At 37.6% G+C, this 17740-nt stretch overlaps 1 protein-coding gene and 1 long non-coding RNA gene across 4 annotated transcripts in view; one reads left to right on the forward strand and one right to left on the reverse strand.

Annotated features, from left to right (window-relative positions):
- MAGI2 (membrane associated guanylate kinase, WW and PDZ domain containing 2) overlaps positions 1-17740 on the reverse strand; it is a gene marked incomplete at its 3' end in the record, with an annotated part of 1345444 nt that overhangs the window by 551565 nt on the left and 776139 nt on the right. The window lies entirely within an intron of this gene.
- On the forward strand, positions 340-17394 carry LOC308352032. Its single transcript, XR_013967626.1, has 4 exons — positions 340-583; positions 4763-4850; positions 14039-14093; positions 16085-17394. It is a non-coding gene; the product is annotated as an uncharacterized lncRNA (long non-coding RNA).

Raw genomic sequence — 17740 nt, forward strand, 5'->3', positions numbered from 1 at the left:
ACAGAAGAGAGGAGATTGCTCTTCCAATTAGGCACTGTCGTACTCAAATATGCGAGGGCTCGGATTTAATGGTGGCTGGGAGTAGAAAGAGCTTCAGTGCCCGAGGCGATAAGATGGCACTTCTTGCCATGGGGTCCCCACCTGAGCCTGCAGTTAAAAGCGGAAGTCACAGTGGTATAGGTACACAGGGGTGGGGCTGGAGTGTCAAGGGCACCTCGTGAAAGCACTAAAACATTCACAACCAGCAGCCGTGCGGCAGCTGTGGCTGCACCTGGGAAGGGCGCCGTGTGGCTGCTGGGGTGTGGCAGCTGGTAGACAAACAGCAAAGGCACTGGAGGTGATGACAGGAGGGGCCCGGAGGGAACAGCAGCAACACTCCGCGGAGCAGACAGCACACGACCCATTACCATGGTGTGTGAGCACGGACAGGACACCACTGCGTACCCCAGAAGTCCTGTGGAGGGCGACGGGAATGTTGGAGGAGAAACGGCAGGGTGCGGTTAAAGTCCTGCAAGATCGGATGTGGACAAGAGCCTGTTTCGTGTAGTTCATCCACATTTACATTATTTGGATCCAGGGAATGGTGAGTCTGGGAAATATGCATCAGGGATGAATACATCATAGGCCCTCAATTAATGATAATCGTCTACCTCTTTACTCTGTTCTTTCATCCACTTTAAGAGGATGAGACGATTCATCGTCAACTCGTGTCTGAATGCGGCAAATTACATAAACCATGGTCAAGTTCTAAGTCTTGGCTTGTTACTCTATTAGCAAAATGGGGAAAGCGTGATCTGCTTTGAAATCTAGAGATGGAATATGTAGAATATTGTTTCAACACCTGCACATAGTAAGTACTCAGCAAGGTTAATTTTCTCCATTTTTCAAAAAGTGAAGAATCCTATGCAATTAGTATCTTGGAACTGACCCGGAGAGGAACTTAGCTAGCAGAGCTGTGGTAACTACAAATGTAGACAAGATTGTGGGTTCACATCAGGAGTTCTAGCTAAGAGCTTCCCCCTGCCCCCCATCTAATAACTGACTTGATCCTTCCAAACAACTGTGAATCTGGCACTAAGGTTAACATTTACTTATGAAGAAACCAAAGCCCGAAGTTTTCACATGAATAAATTGTGGTTTAGGCAACAAAACAAACTGAGCTAATGCCGACAATCTCTTATGTTCTTTTCTTCTTCCGAGATTCCTTTAGTTTTGGCTTTTGGATTTTTTTTTTTTTTTTTTTTTTTGGTGGGGAGAGGGGCAAAATATATATAATGTAAAAATTATCATTTTAAATATTTTTTCTATTTTTACTGAGAAATAATTGATGCCATAACTGTATAAGTTTAAGGCATATAGCATGATGGTTTGATTTACTTGTGTTGTTAAAAGATTGTTCCAATAGATTCAACTAACATCTATCATCTCACATAAATATAAAAGACAAGAAAAGGAGGAAAGGAAAGAGAAAACATCTTTTCTCCTTGTGATAAGAACTCTTTTTCAAAATTGTAAGTATACACACACACACACACACAATGTAAATTATTGTGCCATAAAAATTGTGGAAATTCTATAATTTATAAATATATGTATATATATAAATATATAAATTCTATCATATATAAATATATGTGTGTATATAATTAAGTTATATATATGATATATATATGTATGTATATATATATATCACAACTTCTTTACCCATTCATCCACCCAAATAATGCTGCTATGAACATGGGGGTGTAGACATCTTTTTGAATTAGTGTTTGTTTTCTTTGGATATATTCCCAGTAGAATTGCTTAATCGTGTGGTAGTTCTATTTTCGAGGAACCTCCATACTGTGTTCCATAGTGGCTGCACCAATTTACATTCCCACCAACAGTGCACAAGGGTTCTCTTCTCTCCACATCTTCACCAGCATTTGTTCTTTGATGATGGCTATTCTAATAGGCTTTAGGTCATATCTTGTGGTTTTACATTACATTTCCCTAATGACTGAGGATGTTGAGTATCCTTTCATGTACCTGTTGGCCTTTCGCATATTGTTTGTGGAGATCAGGTCCTCTGCCCATTAAAAAAATTTGGTTATTTGGATATTTTTGCTAATGAGTTATGAGTTCTTTATGTGTTCAGAATATTAGCTGCTTGTCAGACGTATGGCTTGCAATTTTTTTTTTTCTTATTCTGTAGGTTGTCTTTTCACTTTGTTGATGGTTTCTCTGGTTGTGCAAACACTTTTAGTCTGATGTAGTCTCATTTTTGATTTTATTGCTTGTGCTTTAGGTCTCATACCCAAAAAAGTAATCACCAAGGTCTGTGTCAAAAAGCTTTATCCGTATGTGTTCTTCTAGGAGCTTAGTGGTTTTAGGCCTTAAATTTAAATTTTTTTGATGCATGTTGAGTTCATTTTTGTGAGTAGTGTTAAGATAGGGGCCCAATTTCATCTTTTGCTTGTGAATATCCAATTTTCCCAGCACCATTTATTGGGGGGGGGGGAGGTCTTTTCTCCACTTAAGTGTTCCTGGCTCTTGGTGAAATTAGCTAATCATATGTGCTTGGGTTTACTTGGTGGCTCTCAATTCAGTTCCATGATCTATTTGCCTGTTTTTACACTGGTAATGCATTGTTTTGACAACTATAGCTTTATAGTCTTTATAGTATAGTTTGAAATCAGGGATTGTGTTGCCTCCTGCTGTGTTCTTTTTTAGGATTTCTTTGGCTATTCAGGACTTTATGTGATTCCATATAAACATTAGGAGTATTTTTTTCTACTTCTGAAAAAAATGCCATTGGAATCTCAATAGGGATTGCACTGAATCATAGATAGCCTTTAGTAGTACTGACATCTTACTTAACAATATTAATTCTTCCAAGCCATAAACATAAGATACCTTTCATTTATTTGTGTCTTTCTTTTCCCCCTTTCATCAGTGTCTTGTACTTTTCAGAGTAGAGATCTTTCACTTCCTTGGTTCAATTTATTCCTAACTATTTTATTGTTTTTGATACTATTATAAATGGGATTGATTTTTTATTTTTTCATGACTTTTTCAGAGAAATCATTGCTCGTGTATAGAAGCACTACTATTGTTTGTTTGTTTGTTTTTTAAGTTTCTGGGGTAGAATTTAGTGATTCATCAGTTGCATACAATATCTCGTTCTCATCACATCAACAGCCCTCCTTAATGCCACCCAGCAACCCCCACCCAGCAACCCTCAGTTTGTTTCCTAGAGTTCAGTGTCCCTTATGGTTTGCCTCCCTCTCAATTTTTGTCTTATTTTACTTTTCGTTCCCTCCCCCTACGTTGAGCTGTTTTGTTTCTTAAATTTAACGTGAGTGAAATCAGAGAAAGACTGACTTATTTAACTTAGCATAGCTTCCTCTAGTTCCATCCATGTTGTTGTGAATGGTCAGATTTCATTCTTTTTGATGAGTGAGTAATATTCCACTGTGTATATACACCACTAAGCACTACTGATTTTGTGTGTGTCAGAATTTATTTTTAAGGCCGAACAATTTTTCCATTTTATGTATAGAACACTTTTTTTTGATCCATTAATCTGTTAATGGACATTTAGGTTGCTTGTAACTTTTGGCTATTGGGAATAATGCTGTTATAAATATGGTTGTACAAATACTTATTTGAGCTCCTGTTTTCAGTTCTTCTGGGCATTTATCAAGAAGTGGAACTGCTAGATCATATGGTAATTCTATTTTTAATTTTTTGAGTAACTGCCATACTCTTATCCATAGAGGCTGTAGCAGTAGTACACAGGATTCTAATTCCTGCACATCATCACCAAAACTTGTATTAATTGGTTTTTGTTAGTTAATTAGTTTATTTTTTTAATTTAATTTTTATTTAATTTTTTTAAGGAAAAAGAAGAGAGGGCAAACCAAGAAACAGACTTTTTTTTTTTTTTTTAAGATTTTATTTATTTATTTGACAGAGAGAGAGACAGCAAGAAAAGGAACACAAGCAGGGGGAGTGGGAGAGGGAGAAGCAGGCCTCCTGCCAGGACTCTGGGATCATGACCTGAGCTGAAGGCAGACGATTAATGACTGAGCCACCCAGGTGCCCCAGTTAGTTTGTTTTTAAATGGTACCTCTTCTAATGGGTGTTTTGGCTGACAACTTTTACCAATGCCTAATGGAAACAATGATGGAAAGCTAAAACAAGAATCACAGAATACTTATACCTGTATTTTTTTTTTTTGTAAATTAATGCTTATATTTAACTTAGTCATCTAAATGCAATTCATTTAAAAATGTTCAATTAGTCCTTCTTTGTATTTGTCTGTAGATTTCCAGTTAAATCCATCTCAGTTATTGTTTTTAAAAAAGCATCTGAAATCAATGTGTTTTTCTGGATTGTATTTGCAAATAAAATTTAGCACCTTTATAAAGTCTAAGTGAGTTTTCCTCGGTAGGTGGATTCAACCAATAAATTAAGCTCTAGCTATCTGATTATACTTTATTTGCTAGTGTTATATGTCATTCTCTACATTTTGTCTGGATTGCTATTATAGGTAGCAAATATTTGACAGTAGCATGAAAGAAACTTCCCCAATCTCAAAAACAGAAAGATATGGTAAATTCAAACAATGTTTCTAACAAGTAAGATAACTTTTTAAGTCAAAGGTCCACGATCTATAATCTTATTGGTCTGTAAAAATATAAATTTGCATTTTAAGATCGGTTTTAGTAATACTGCTTGCAGATAAACACAACAGTTTTTGTTTGTTTTCTGTTTTTAGTTACAAGATGGGTATCTTGAACACTTCCAGAAAACAGAATGAAGCCTCTTCTGGTGATGTCAGTTTACAGTGTTCCAGTATTTACGAGGTGTGTGCAAATCCTGGCCAGGAATCTTTCTGGAACTTTAAGAACAAAATGTAAACTAGGGAATACAATGCTTATCTTCTAGCAATAAAATAAAACATTGCTGAGAAACATCTAGTATTAGAGGACCCTCAAAATAGGTGTCTAGTCAATGCCAGTCTTTTTTTTTTTTTTTTTTTTAAGATTTTATTTATTTGTCAGAGAGAGAGTACACACAAGCAAGCAGAGAGGCAGGCAGAGAGAGAGGGGTGGGGTGGGGGGGAAGCAGGCTCCCTGCCGAGCAAGGAGCCCGATGTGGGACTCGATCCCAGGACTCCAGGATCATGACCTGAGCTGAAGGCAGCGGCTTAACCAACTGAGCCACCCAGGCGTCCCAATGCCAGTGTTCTTGTCTCCCCTCCTACACTTTAATTATCGTCTTTGTTATGTGACAATTATCCAGAGGAACACTTTATCTCAATTATCATATTTCTTCTTATTTTCTTTTTCTTTGGCACAGAAAAATTAAATGTTTACCTTCAAAGCATGAATTGGACTGTATGTGTATGGATTTCCCCCAAGGAGTAAACTTAATTTAATTAATAACTTCAAAATCCCTTTGGTAATAGGAAATATGCATAGTTATTACACGCCAATGTGTGTGGGGTAGGGGAAGAGGGGAAGATGACACAGTAGGAGGTAGAGGCAGATAACATATGTGCAAATGGAAGTAGAGTCTGGGCAACACTCCAGGAGCGAAGGGTGCTAAGTTAGTCTCAAACAACTTGCATCACCCAGGTGTATTCGTGTCAAGCCGAGAGAAGGCTGCAAGCTTGTAGGTGACTGGTCCAGCTCCTACGAGAGCATCTTACTTCTTGCTCTGGGCATGGGTGGGAGAGCAACATAGGTGCCCTGGCTGCAAATAAACTTGATTTTTGAACAGCCACATTTACATGCCAGAATCAGCAGGGAGGATCTGCCATGACAAAGTGCTTTCCAGGCATCACAGTGTTTTCTTCAAAGTGGCAAATTTCCTGCGTGCACTCCAAATGTGATTTGATTTACAAACAGTTGACTTAAAAGATAGGACTGTAGTGCTGAAAATACCTCTGAGTTCATCTAGTACAACATCTTCATTTTATAAATAATGAAACTGAGGCTGACAGAGGACAAATGACTGGGCCAACACGAGCAAGCTGAACAGGCTGGAATTCCCAAGCCTCCCGATGACCGGGGCAGGGCCCATCCCATGAGGTCACCTCAGTGATTTCTAAGAGCAAGATTTGTATGTATTTAACTGAATTCTGAATTCTGAATTCTGAAAAGAATCTGTATTCTTTTCCCCAAACTTCTCACCTACTTCAAAGATGATCTTTGGTAATTTTATAGAGTCTGGCCTATAGCATTTTGAGGTGGACCCTCAAAAATTCACCGTTCGAGTATTTTTCTAAACTTAGTGATGATAACAATGGAAAAAAAAAATGTTTCACACTTGCCTAGGGCTTATTATGTGCCAGGCACTAATAGAGGCATTTTACGTCAACTAACTCATAAAAACCCCTATGAGAAAGGGACTATTATCCCCATTTTACAGGTGAAGAAACTGAGAGCACAGTAGTTAAGAAACTTGTCTGGAATGTATATGGTTGATAAGTGGATTTGGGATTTGGACAAAGCCAACAGGACTCTAGGGTCTGTGCACTTAAATACAATGCTCTATTTCTGTTATCCTATACTACTACTTCTCTATGATAAGGATAAGGAGATTTTCTCATGGCCACATTAAAGTAATTTGTTGAATCTATTTTCTATCCCTTCCCTTATGGTGGTCCTTATGGTGGGAGATCTGGCAGGAGATATTAGAGAGCCAAAAGATACCAGGGGTGATCTAAATTGCACTGTTCATGCTCACAAGAGGCCATCTTGGAGAAGGCAGAGATTAGATTTTCTGCAGTTTCATTACACTTCAAGAAATACAACATTCTTCGATTACTTTAAGTAGAGGTCTTCAATATGGAAAAAGCAATGCAGTCTAAGTAAAACTGAGCAGTTACTTGAAGTCAGGTAAAACAAGCAGGCTATTATTTCATAAATGACATTTTAATTATCACTAGGAGACCATTAAGAATGCATCATGGCAGTTTGCTTGGTTCCTTTTAGAAAGATAATATTGACAAACTGCTATGAAATTGCAGTTCAGAAAACAGTGTAAATTGAGGTTGGTAATAAAACACACATTCAGTTGTGTACCCTAAAGCAATGATGAACAATTTGAAGAGAGAAGACAAAGTTAAAATTATATTTTTCTTTTTCAGGGAGAGGCAGAAGAGAAAGTCATTTGCAGAAAGACTGTTAGGTCTGTAAATTTATTACCTATGTGAGTTACTTGACGTGTTCAGCATAGTAATTTAAAGTTTCAGCCATCAAAACACAAGCCACTCAGTTGCCAAATGCCCTTGAATGCCAATGCTACCTTCTTTTTGAAAAAGTCCAGAAGACTGTCTTTAGTGACCTCCAGTCTGGAGGATTTTAAGAGAACAGCTTAGCTTTGGATATAGTCCTAAGTCTCAGCATGGGTGACTGGCATAACTCCAGAACCTTCAGTCATCTTTACAAATTTCACAGCTTCCACCCTTGGTGACCACAGGACATTAGGAAAGTTCTTCATATTTAGCTTCCATCAAAAATTGAAGTGTTTATTTCTTATCATGACTGGTTTTCCTCATAATTAAAACCAGTGCAAATATTCTTTGCCAGTGATGTGGGTGGTTATTCCAGATACCACAGGAAAACCATTTAAGCCACTTACCTTTTATCTCTTTCCCCCAGGAAATACTTTTCATATTGGTCTCTTTGGTTATTAAACCAAAGGGGAAAAGCTGTGGTAACTGATTCCATTATAGGCTCACCACATAAGATAAAGAAAATTCTTGAGCCATCCTTTAGGCACAATATAATTTACTTTTCTTTCCTTAGAATTGTTCCAAAGGTAGGGATATTGTTAGGATCTAGGGATCATTAGAATTCCCAGGGGAAAAGTGAAGATGAGTGGTAAATTGTAATCCTATAGCCACATAGCAGGTTTTATTTTTTCTTCAAGAGACTCCCCACTCTCACCTTCTTCTCTATATTCATTAATTTCTTCAACAACTATTATTAGAGAGATAACAACTCTTTCTTTCAACAACTATTATTAAAGATAGATTCATCTATGTCCAAAGACAGTATGGTCTAAAGAGGAAGTAAAAGAAACACATAAATAAATAGAATATGAGAAAGAAAATAAAGAAATGTCATGAAAGTAACATATAGAAAGTGATGGTTTTACAAGATATTAAAAGACAACCAGTAACTGTTTCAAGAAGGTATCTTGAGTACATGTGTGTACCCCCATTGAAACAGACCTCATCGAAAAGCTCACAAAATAATTAAAAACAGGTTTTAAACTATAACCATAAAGATGACAAAAATGAGCAAGAGATCTCACTAAAATTCTGGAAGGTAGAATGGATAGAGTGATAGTTAATGTAGTCACATATAGCCACGAAACAGAATATATTAAAAAAGGGCTTCATCCAAGTGGAAGGGTAGAGTCTTTGCCCCACAGAAGTCCAAAGAGGCTCAGAGCTCAGAGGACATGGGGCAGATGAGATTAAGATAACATAGGAAGCTAAAGGTAGAACTCTAAGTATCATTTAACCCAAAGCTAAAGAAAGAAGTAAACAGGGGTGCCTGGGTGGCTCAGTCAAGCTGAGCTCATCTGCCTTCAGCTCAGGTCATGATCCCAGGGTCCTGGGACCAAGTCCCGCATCAGGCTCCCTGTTCAGTGGGGAGCCTGCTTCTCCCTCTACCTCTATTCCTCCCCTACTTATGCTTTCTCTCTCTCACTCTCTCTCTGAAATAAATAAATAAAATCTTAAAGAAAACAAAAGAAGTTAATAGACCTCTCTGATGAAAATTAGGAAGGCATCATAAGACATGGAACATGGGTAAATCTCTCTTCAATGACGCATCTGGGACCTGAAAGATTAAGACTGGCTCCCTAAAATGAGGCTACAAATATGTGGGCAGAGATCAGAGTGAATTCCTAATTTTCAAATACAACTAGGCCATGAAGAATAAACCTTCTTTTCAGAAAAGCCTGAAACGCAAAATGTGAAGGACAATGATAAAAACATAAAAATCAGTTAAGAAAATTTAACACAAGAAAAATGTTACAAACAATAAAAATCAGGGAATAAGAAAGATTAGGAAACTTAAATAAATTAGATGTATGTATTATATATATTTTTAATATATAATTCATATGTAAATTTTATACATATAAAATGCATATATATACACACAGATATATGATGAATGAAATTTAAAGATACTTAACTGGAGAGTTGGGTGATAAGTATAAGGAAATTCCTCATATTAGAGAGGAAAGGGACAAAGAGAGAGAAAATATGAGGGAAGACAAATAACTCAGAGGGTCAATTCATGAAGACCACAACTGACTAATAGAGTTCCAGACAGGAAAACAAATATGAAGGATTAAATGCGCAAAGAAAAATTAAACAAAAAAAGGAGTATTTTTCCAGAGTTGAAAAAAATGTATTTTCAAATGGAAAAGATCAAAGATCCACTGTAGTTCTGGCACAAACACATTTTTTGAAAATATATATAGACCTATCGTGAAATTTCAGAACACCAGGCCCAAGGGTCAACAAACTTTCTGTTAAGGATCAGCGAGTAAATACTTAAGGTTTTGTAGACCACACAGTCCCTGTCACATCTACTCTACTCTCCTGTTACAGCACAACAGCAGCCAGAGACAATATGTAAGTGAATGAGCATCACTGGATTCCAATAGAACCTCAGGTGCAGAACAGCTAGGGGACTTATTGACGCCTGATCAAAAGCAGAGAAAATGTCAAAAACAAAGAAACGAAAAGAATGAACAAAAATGAAAAACAAGCAAATAGCCAGACAACCTATAAAGGAATAAGTATCAGAATGATATGAATAATACTGACTGATAAGATAGTGGAACAGTGATTCAAAGTTCTGAGGAAAATACACAGAGTTGTACACCTAGTTAAACTAGCAAATGGGAGAGTAAGACTTCTGACAAGAACTCAGACATTTTACCTCACAAATAGCTTTTATGAAGAATTTATTTCAAGGTAAACTTTAGTAAGATCTAGGGGTGGCTCAGTGGGTTTAAGCCTCTGCCTTCAGCTAAGGTCATGGTCTCAGGGTCCTGGGATCAAGTCCCACATCGGGCTCTCTTTTCAGCAGGGAGCCTGCTTCCCCCTCTCTCTCTGCCTGCCTCTCTGCCTACTTGTGATCTCTCTTTCTGCCTGTGAAATAAATAAATAAAATCTTTTAAAAAAAAAAAAAAGAAAAAACTTTGGTAAGACCAAGGAGAAAACCAAAAGAGAGAAATAGGAAAGAAAAACAAATAGATCCCAGAAAAATAATTTATCCAACCTATAAGTAACCCTGAGTGAGGCAGGGAACAGAGGCACTGAAAGGATGATATTTGGAAAATTAGAAACTGAATACATGACATAATACATCATTTCAAAGAAAAAAAAAAAAAGATGAATAGTGACAGTAGAAAAATCAGTTAGAAAGAGGAAGCATTTAAAACCCAAACAAGAAAGGACACATAATCGTAGCATTCTGCTTCTCTATGTAATGAACAGATGAATATTTGTAAGGATTTTCATGAGAAGAAATCCTGGCCCATGCTTTGGAGAAAGCAAGCACTGGTAGGGGAATTGAAATGACTTTAAGATGGTGAGAGCACATGCTAGAAATGTTTGATTTCCTTTTTTTTTTTTTTTTTTTAAGGAATTAGAGGCTACTGAGAGCTTTAAACACAGAAGTAACAGAAGTTCAGTTTCTGATATATCGGTCTGGTGATGGTAACAGACCAGAGGCAGAGGTAGAGAAGAGCAAAGGCAGGGAGTACGTACACGGAGCACACCAAGTGGGGAATCCCATTGGGCCTTTTGTTGCAGAACTAGAACATCACGGCAGCCAATAAGGAGGCATCAATACTGTGTATCCTAGAGCTCTTCCATGAGCGCTCATTTGAAGATGACCACATCTTGTTTATCTTCCAAATGCAGAGGGGAAGGCAGAAAACATTTTAGGCTTGATACCTCTAAGAACAACACAGAAGCAGAAGATACTCGCAATGGGATAAGCTGAAGATATTTCTCATACTTCGCATTTTCATTACAGAGAGCTCCCAAACGTCCACACCTCCAGTAAACTAAATACTGTCCAAGGTCTGAGAACTTTCGTTCTCGTTTACATTCACTGTAGCTTCAAAATAAATGCACTAAAACTGCGGTACGGAAATGATAGGGCAGCCGCTCGCATTAAGGGTATCTTTTCTCCATTTCACTCTCCAAGGAACATAACAGATTCATGATTTTGGGTGGGCAGAGACTTGGAATCTGGATTTTGAACAGATGTTTGGTAGCTCTGGCTTCAGTTATACTAACAGGACTATCTATACTTAGTCAATACCCCTTCTTTTAAACTACCTACATCCCACTTTACATAAATGTTCTCTGCCACCCGTTCTGCCATCAGTTTGTGGGATGAACCTGAAGCTCAGATATAACCTTGTCATTTTTAAGATAATGTCCTCAAATTCTACCATACGATTCCTACCCTTTGCTACCCTGTGTTATTTAATGGGGCAGAAGACTTTGGGCAACATTTTCCATAATTTTTTCTCCACCAATTTCCAATTTGGTGCCATGCTGTTCAGAGTCAGAGTAAAAACAAATTACCTTAATGTGAAACTATATATAACCTGCGGAAAGGCAAATATTTAATTGTGCCTAAATTTAAAGTGGTATTTGATTTCAGGATAAAATTATTCTGTTTTCTGAAATGATCTTTCTTTTTAAACCACCTTTGCTGAGATTTCTGTTTGCACTCTTATCAAGTTTAGTTACTCCTTTTAAAAAGCGAAGAACTTCATGTTTCACACTCTGCTGCCTAAGCTGCTGAAGAACAAGTTTCAGAGGGATTGTCGAATGTGAGTTTGACCTAGAATATAGGTATTCATTTGATTTCTATGCTGTTTTCCTCAAAAGAAAACTACGCGCTCAGTTCAGATACATTTTAGCACTGCAGTCAGTTAGTATAATGGGAATTATTTTCTTTTTTTTTTTCACTGTATAGCACTAACATTCACTGAAGAATAAGAAATGCGAATAGAAGGATCTGTGATGAGGTACTCAAAGTTTAATGATGGGTTAGGGGAAATGGAATCGTGGGAAGCAGAGGACTGGTAGGCTCTCAGGAGCACATGAGGTTAGAGACACAAAAATACTCTTGAGTAGAATGATGGGTCCGAGAGCTTATATGTCCCTAGGATTCTTCAAATGCAGAGGAATTATAACCCTCAAGTAATTTTGTAATTCAGTTCTCTTTTGGTGGGTTATGGATAGAGGTCAAAAGGAATGCACATGAATCTGGATCTAAACCAAGAATTTCCCCTGTTAGGAAATAAACCCCGTAAGGACAGGGACTTTGCATAGTTCACTGTTCTTTCATTAGTTCCTAGAACAGAACAACTGCTCAAAAAATATCTGTATTTGGAAAGTAGGGAGGGGGGAAAGAAGGAAGGAAGGAAGGAAAGAAGAAAGGAAGGAAGGGAGGAAGGAAGGGAGGAAGAAAGGGAGGGAGGGAGGAAGGACCTAGGAAGATACCGCACCAGTGAGGTATATGTTTTGTTTTGTTTTTAAGATTTTTATTTATTTATTTGACAGACAGAGATCATAAGTAGGCAGAGAGGCAGGCAGAGAGAGAGGAGGAAGCAGGCTCCCCACCGAGCAGAGAGCCCGATGCAGGACTTGATCCCAGGACCCTGGGATCATGACCCGAGCCAAAGGCAGGGGCTTTAACCCACTGAGCCACCCAGGCGCCCCCCGAAGTGCTTCAAGTTTTAAAGCTATATTGCAAGTGATGTCTAGCATGCCTCTTAGCAAGTTACTAGGACAGACTACTGAGGAAGAATAGGAAACTAGCATCCTTTCTTATTCAGCAGTTACTTCCAAAGCTCTGATTGTCAACCCAATACCATCAAGAAATTCTGATCTTCACCCAGTGTCCAATAGTGTTAACAGTGCTCAGCCTAGGCATCACAACAGCCACATGGGTGGGTCTCTCATGTACCAGGGAATCAGGGAATATAAACTAGCCCTCAGGGAATTGTACAGAACGGTTTTAATCTATGTTGCAGCCAGAAATCTGGGTGTTTCCATGTGTGCTGCACATGTGAAGGTACCTCACCTGTGTGTTGAAGTGGAAAAAAGTTGGAGAACTGCCACAATAGAGAAAACCCTATTTTAGGATGCAATAAAAGTTTGAGATAAAATTCTTTAAGTAGGAACTGCTCTTGAGTTGTTGGTAGAAGAGAAGCTAACCAAAGAGATACACCTTAAAAAAAAGAAAGAAAGAAAGAAAGGAAGGAAGAAATGTATGGGTAGGAGAGGGACTAGGATTTTCATTAGTTATGTAAGGTCCAACAAATTTATTCTGTAACACTGACTTATTTCTGGGCATCCGCCAGTTTGAGAGGTACACGTTTTGCTATTTTTATTTGATATTATGACATGCCCTAAGATTATTGATAATCTGATACATTTTTATAATGTTTTACATAAAAATAGCTAAACTAAGTGAATTCCTCTGTGGTCTAATGACTAATTTTAGGAGATTTGGATCACAATGCTGCTGAGTCCTGACAACCTGAAATACAGTCATACGTACAATGTGGCTAGCTCATTCAACTCCACATGCAGAAAGAAAGAAAAAAAAAAAACTTGTAGTTTTCCTAGCCAATAGGATTTCAATAAAAAAAATCCATGGAGTGATACAAGAGATAGAGAAGTAAAGGAAAAGGTAAAGATAATGCACACATCATTAAATGGTTTAAACGTTGGTAGACTCCTGAGATTCCTAAACTATTCTCATACTTCTTATCTGCATTTAACTGTAAATGCAATTGGTAACCTGGTTTCTTAATGGTTAAAATCACATTTATTGCAGTAGGGATCTGAGACAGGCTTTTAAAATATCAGGCTGTGGTGGTTTTGCTTGCATATATCTTTACAGGCTTCTTCTGCAATCTTCAATCCAATATTCCTAGAATCTTTGTGATAACTGACACTCTGTTTTCCTCCCCCATACAGAATCATTCACTTGGTAAAATTTGCATACATCTATTTAATAATCCAAGAAAAACAGGTATGTGACACTTCTTTATTTTTTAGTCACCATATTAACTGACATAGAATACAATATAAAAACAGATTATTCTAAAAACCTCTTCTGAATATTGAATTATTTTGATTTTGATTTTAACTGTCTTCTTGGGATTGTCTTCAAAGAATTGTTCCATGTTAAATAACTAAATTTGCTCACACATTAATTTAAAATATATTTACTGAATGCCTTTTGTGAATGCAGTGTGTTAAACTCTAGGGATATTAAGGTAAAGAAAACAAACTACATGTTCTCAAAGATTGTAGAGTCTGGTGGCCATGGAATTAAATAAAGAATTGCAATAAAGTATGGTGAATGCAATAAGAAGAGTTTAGGATAGGAATCTCATATAGGTATATTGGGCGGTTGGGGAGAGCTGTCAGGAGAAGCAGCTTCTGAGTGGAGGCCTGAAAGATGGAAGGAACTAGTTTGGTAAAGGAAGGTAAAGGAGCGTGGTGAGGAAGGGACTATGTGAGAGGAGTCTGGGCAGAGGAAAAAGAGCTATGAGAGGGCATGGCCCATTTGGGAAGATATGGGGGATTAAAACTCAATGTCTAGAAGAGGATATGACACTACAGAGGACAGTCAGGGCAAATAAACTTTTTTAAGGAGTTTCAACTTCCTTTTGAAGGCTAGGAAGAGCCCTCAAGGATTTTTAAGCAAGGTAGTGAAGGACTGGATTAGTACTAGAGAAGGATACTACGATTACACTGAATGAATTAGAAAGTCTGTTCCCAAGTCTGGGAACATGGGAAGCAATTGGTGATGCTGCTTTTGATTCTGACCTAAAACGCATTCTGACCTAAAAAAAAAAAAGGCAAGCTGTTGACTGGAAAGTGGACATGTTTAAGTAATAATTTAAGAAGTAGAACTGCCAGTGTTCAGTATCTGAAGGAAGGGAGATACCGAAGTTCATAAGATATTTCTGGCTTGGAATACTAGCTACCATTCACAGGGACAGATGAATACCCCAGGATAAGAATGGAAGAAGATGATGAGCTAGTCTCAAACCTATTGAGTTGACTTCTCATGGGGCATCTAAGGGGAAAGGTCAAGAATGCATCTATTCATGGCTCTGGAGTCTAGGAGAGAACATGGGCTGGAAATGTAGATTTGGTATAATTAAATGAATATGGATTTTATATGTAACAGTTAAAGTACTGAAATATTAGTGTTGCAAGCACTTATAGGATATGCCCTTGTACTTGAATACCACTAAAATCTACTCAAGTAAAAATCAAGTTTTGGAAATGAAGGCTTCCATATGGCTATTCTTTTTATGAGTTGTATAAAATTTTATTCCCCACCTTTTTACTATCCATTTGTACTTTTGTATACTTTGAGGACACATTTTCACCTTCATTAAAATTATTTCCATATCTGCATAAAAAGCCATTGATAGTCTAGCATATAAAGTAAACCAGAATCTCCCTTATCTATTGGAGGTTACCAAAGGATTACTATTTCATTCCTCCCCTCAGTCTCTGACAAATATCCAGAGTCCAGGAGTTAAGAAAGGCCAGAATGAATAACATAGCCAGGTTTGAACTAACATAAGAATTTTATAAAACCAATAATACTGATTTTTAACATTTTAATTGCTACCAAAACAATGTGACTATTTCTTTCACTCTACTCATGCATTGAACAATAGCACTACTCGGTAAACTCCCAGGTGGCCTTCCGGAACCTCTAGATTTGGAATGAATACTGCAATGTGCCCTGTCTGGCTTCCAGTAATTCCTGCACCCAGGTCTCAGGTCCTCTCCTCATTTGGTATCTTGAGTTCTTCCCCAGAATGACACTGACAACTGCACAGAGAGGCCATGTTATCCATGCCCACTTCGGGGGAATAAGACTTCATTCCTGTTTGCTCTTCCTTTCTGGAGTTGTCATAGGGCATTTTCTGAGCCCTGCATTTCTCGGAGAAATTCTTTCATATGAACTTTAGACTTCTCTCTCTTCCTCTACAGAATACAGAATTATCCACAGAAGTTGAAGAGTCAATCGGAATCCTTTAAGCAGAATGCTTACATACCCAACCTTCCATCCTACCTCCTCAATGCCATAGGATATCTTTTATATCTATATATCTATATAGATATATCTGTATCTATCTATCTATATATATATCTGGGTAACTCCTTAAAGATGTTATTATTGCATCTTAATAATCTTCTCATTTTACCTAAATACTTCAGTAACTGAAGACAATTTTATCTCTTTAAAGCCTTACTACAATTATAACAGAAGAACAAAGAAAGAGAGGGGGTGACAAAAGGAAAGGAGAGAATAGCGGAACTTCAGGACAGCAGCACAATTTTAGACGAAAAAAAAAGAGAGAGAATTAACTAACTTTAGCAGAAATAAGAAGAAATCTAGAGCCTGCATAAAGTTACCAAAAAGAATCAACCAATACATACTGTGGGGCCCCTGAAGGTAGCTGGGCTTAAGTGCAAAGTTGAAACAGGGAAGTTAAACAGAAGTTTGCTCACTGAAGCTCTGAACTTGCCAGCTCCTTTCCCTCACTCTGGAGCACCCAGAATACAGGCGGTAGGCATGAACCCCCAGGCAGGAGACTTCAGCACTCTTCTCTAGAGAAACCGAATGGCCCTAGGAAAAGACCTCTTAACACTGAAGTTTGAAGATGCCTCCTTTCCAATGAACAGCACCAGGCTGCTGGCCAGTCCCCTTGAATAAGGCCCACCAGTCACAGAGCCCTTCCTTAGATTGGAGATGTATAAGACCTCTAAACTATGGCTCACTGCCTCACATTGGAATGCACACAGTCAAGAATCTCTGGGCCTGTGTAGAAAACTCCAACATCTAGAGACCAAAACAAGCAGAAAAGTAGAAACAAGGAGAAGAAGAGACTGTTCCGGGAATAGAAGAAAAGTGTTTAAAATATAGATGTTACTTTCATGAAATAACATAATGGCATGCAAAGACTGATCAAGAGATTGAAGCAAGAAGGGAAAAAGAAACCTATAAATCATCGTATAGTTTATGTCAAAAGTAGTATTCACTAGCATTTTGTAAAATTATTGGTGCATCTGAAAAATTTAGCAATCTATAATTAGAAAATCAAGCAAATGCAGGAGGCCTGGGTGGCTCAGTTGGTTAAGCGTCTGTCTTCGCCTCAGGTCATGATCTCAGGGTCCTGGGATTGAGTCCTGCTTTGGGCCCCCAGCTCACTGGGGAGTCTGCTTGTCCCTCTCCCTCTGCCCCTCCACCTGCTTGCGCTCTCTCTCAAGTAAATAAATAAAATTTATTTATTTTTATTAAAATTTATTTATTATTTATTAAAAAATAGAAACAAAGAAAATTAAGCAAGTGGTAAAACAAAGCAGTTATTAATTCATGAAAATGATACATAAAATCATAGTGTACCACTTGTTTCAGGAATGAATAAGGCTTGCATTAGCATAAGAAAAATAAACCAAGAGTGAATTGAATAAAAAAATGTCATTACCTCTGAGGGGAAGAGAGAGGTATAGGGTATATAAAGGGTATATGTAACCTGTAAATGGAAAAGAGCTAAGAATCCATACACTGGATCAGGAATCAAAATATAATTTGTAAAAGAGATAAACCAACAAAAAAAAGTACAAGAATATAAGTTTAAAATA

Source organism: Martes martes, assembly GCF_963455335.1.
Source record: "Martes martes genome assembly, chromosome: 11".
In the NCBI taxonomy this organism is placed as follows: domain Eukaryota; kingdom Metazoa; phylum Chordata; class Mammalia; order Carnivora; family Mustelidae; genus Martes; species Martes martes.